This window comes from Arachis stenosperma, chromosome 2, assembly GCF_014773155.1.
Source record: "Arachis stenosperma cultivar V10309 chromosome 2, arast.V10309.gnm1.PFL2, whole genome shotgun sequence".
In the NCBI taxonomy this organism is placed as follows: Eukaryota; Viridiplantae; Streptophyta; class Magnoliopsida; order Fabales; family Fabaceae; genus Arachis; species Arachis stenosperma.
In genome coordinates, this window is record NC_080378.1 from 78,307,223 (window position 1) to 78,311,040 (window position 3,818).

A 3,818-nucleotide genomic window follows, 5' to 3' on the forward strand; every position below is an offset into this window, starting at 1 on the left:
TGAAATAGTCGACCCCTACTATGAGGTACTTGACTTGCCCCGGTCCTTGGGGGAATGGGCCGAGTAGGTCGAGTCCCCATTTTGCGAAGGGCCATGGTGCAGTGATGCTGATAAGGTCTTCGGGTGGTGCTTTGTGAAAATTGGCGTGTTTTTGGCAGGGGGGGCATATTTTCACAAACTCCGTTGCGTCTCTTTGCAAAGTTGGCCAGTAGAACCCGGCTCGGACTACTTTCTTGGATAATGCCCGAGCTCCGAGGTGGTTCCCACACATGCCTCCGTGGACTTCTTCGAGGACGCTCTTTGTTTCTGAGGTCGGGACGCACCTAAGGAGGGGGCTTGTGAATCCTCTTCTGTATAATACGTCGTGAATTAGTGTGTAATTCTGGGCGTCTTTCGTGAGTCTTTTGGCTTCCTTTCTTTCGGCGGGGAGAGTTCCCGACTTCAGGTAGCTGAGTATGGGGGTCATCCATCCTTGCTGTTGGTCTGATATATTTAGCGTTTCTTCCTCTCTTAGCACGGAGGGAGATTGTAAGGTTTCCTGGAGGAGACTTCTGTTGTTGCCTCCTGGTTTGGTGCTGGCAAGTTTTGAGAGGGCATCTGCCCGGGCGTTTTGTTCCCGAGGTATGTGCTGGATCTGTATCTCTGGAAAGTGGCGTAATTGTGCCTGTGTTTGGTCCAGGTATTTTTTCATAGTTGGGTCTTTGGCCTGGTAGCTTCCATTTATTTGTGATGTGACGACCTGGGAGTCGCTGAAGATTGTGATTTTCCGGGCTCCGACCTCTTCGGCTAGCTTTAGACCTGCTAGTAGGGCTTCGTATTCGGCTTGGTTGTTTGAAGCTTGGAACTCGAACTTTAGGAATAGTTCTATCCGCGTTCCTTGGTCGCTTTCGAGTATAACCCCGGCTCCACTTCCAGTTTTGTTTGAGGACCCGTCGACATATAGGTTCCATGAGAGTGGGGTTCCAGGGGTCTCAGTGTATTCTGCGATGAAGTCGGCTAGATACTGAGATTTTATGGCAGTCCGGGTTTCATAGTGGAGGTCGAACTCGGACAGTTCCACCGCCCATTGCAGTATTCGTCCTGCCAGGTCTGTTTTTTGGAGGATGTGTCTCATGGGTTGGTTTGTCCGGACTTTAATGGTGTGGGCTTGAAAGTAGGGACGGAGCCTCCGAGCTGTGAACACTAGGGCGTAGGCGAACTTTTCTATCTTCTGATAGTTTAATTCGGCTCCTTGTAGTGCCTTGCTTACAAAGTATATGGGGTGTTGTCCTTGGTCATTTTCTCGTATTAATGCTGAAGCGACTGCTCGATGTCCAACCGAGAGGTATAGTACGAGTTCTTCTCCCTTTAGAGGTCGGGTTAGGATTGGTGGCTGCCCGAGGAATTCCTTGAATTCTTGGAAGGCCTTTTCGCATTCTGGGGTCCATGAGAAGGGTTTCCCTTTCTTTAGGAGTGAGTAGAGAGGCAGTGACTTTGTTGCTGATCCTGCCAAGAATCTTGATAGTGCGGCTAGCCTTCCATTCAGTTGTTGTACTTCCTTGACACACGTCGGGCTCTTCATATTGAGTATCGCTTGGCATTTGTCCGGGTTCGCTTCGATGCCCCTTTGAGTCAGCATGAAGCCTAAGAACTTTCCGGCTTCTGCGGCGAAGGTGCACTTCGTCGGGTTAAGTCTCATGTTGTGTTTTTCTGAGGGTGCCGAAGACGCTGGTGAGGTCGGTCAGTAAGTTTTTGTCCTCTTGTGTCTTTACCAGCATGTCGTCGACGTACACCTCTAGCTGTAGTCCGATGTGCTCTGAGAACACTTTGTTCATTAGCCTCTGGTAGGTTGCCCCTGCGTTCTTCAGCCCGAAGGGCATTACTACGTAGCAGTAGTTTGCCCTTGGGGTTATGAACGAGGTCTTTTCTTGGTCGGGTCCGTACATCGGGATTTGATTGTATCCCGAGTATGCGTCCATGAAGGAGAGATATCTGTAGCCCGAGGCTGCGTCTACTAAGGCGTCGATGTTTGGTAGTGGATATGGGTCTTTGGGGCAGGCTTTGTTGAGATCTGTGTAATCGACGCACATCCTCCATTTTCCGTTGGGCTTTTTTACCAGGACCACGTTTGCAAGCCATAGGGGGTATTTTACTTCCCTAATGAATCTTGCATCTAGTAGTGCTTGTACTTGTTCTCCTATTGCTTGCATACGCTCGGGTCCGAGCTTCCGACGTCTTTGTTGGACAGGTCGGGATCCCGGGTAGACTGATAGCTTATGGCACATCAGGTCGGGATTTATTCCTGGCATGTCGGAGGCTTTCCAGGCGAAGAGGTCGGAGTTTTCCTTTAAGAGGTTTATGAGTTCATCTTTTAGGCCCGTTTTGAGGTTCGCTCCTATGTTTGTGATTTTTTCAGGTGTGTTCCCAATCTGGATTTGTTCGGTTTCTCCCTCTGGTTGTGGTCGAAGATCTTCTCGGGACTGAACTCGTCCGAGTTCTATCGTGTTGACCTCTTTCCCTTTCAGGCTCAGGCTTTCGTTATAGCATCGCCGCGCTAGTTTTTGGTCGCCTTTTAGAGTAGCGATTCCTTTTGCGGTAGGGAACTTCATACAGAGGTGTGGGGTCGAGACTATAGCCCCTAGCCTGTTTAGGGTTGGTCGCCCAATGAGGGCATTGTATGCCGAAGTGACGTCGACTATAATGTAGTCGATGCTTAATGTTTTAGATTGTTCGCCTTTTCCAAAGGTAGTGTGTAGCGAGATGTATCCTAAGGGATGGATCGGGGTGTCCCCTAGCCCAAATAGGTCGGTAGGGTAGGCCTTTAGTTCTTTTTCTTCAAGTCCGAGCTTGTCGAATGCCGATTTGAACAGGATATCTGCTGAGCTTCCCTGGTCAATCAGGGTTCGATGTAAGTTGGCGTTTGCTAGGATAATGGTGACTACCATCGGATCGTCGTGCCCGGGAATTATCCCTTGAGCATCTTCTCGGGTAAATGAGATAGTAGGTGACTCGGGCAGGGGACTGTCTTCTCGGACATGATAGACTTCCTTGAGGTGTCTTTTTCGCGAGGATCTGGATGTTCCTCCGCCTGCAAAGCCTCCATTTATCATGTGAATGTGTCTATCAGGAGTTCGTGGGTTTTGTTCGGCCCGACCTTCGTTATCTCCCCGCCTTCTCTTCCTGGTTTCTTCTCCTTTCTCTGCTATGTATTTGTCGAGTTTTCCTTCTCTGGCCAGCTTTTCTATGACATTTTTTAGGTCGTAGCAGTCGTTAGTAGAATGTCCGTAGAGTTTGTGATATTCACAGTATTCGGACCGATCTCTTCCCGCTCTCTTGTGTTTTTGCGGTCGGGGTGGTGGGATTTTTTCGGTGTGGCACACTTCTCTATAGACATCTACCAGGGAGACTCGGAGGGGGGTGTAGTTGTGGTACTTCCGGGGTTTGTCCGAGTTGGATTCTTCTTTCTTTTTCTGTTCCCGATCTCGATCTCGGAGTGGGTAGGTTGCTTCCTTCCTAGAAGAGTCTCTTAGCTGGGAGGTTTCCTCCATGTTGATATATTTTTCTGCCCGCTCCTGCACCTCGTATAAGGAGGTCGGGTATCGTTTGGATAGGGATTGGCTAAACGGTCCCTCTTTTAGACCGTTTGCTAGTCCCATGATGGCTGCTTTAGTGGGCAAGTGTTGTATGTCCAGGCAGGCTTTGTTGAATCGCTCCATGTATTCTCGGAGAGTTTCTTGGTTACCCTGTTTGATCCCGAGTAGGCTGGGGGCATGTTTTGCCTTGTCCTTTTGAATAGAGAACCTTGTTAGGAATTTTTTGGTTAGGTCTTCGAAGCTGGT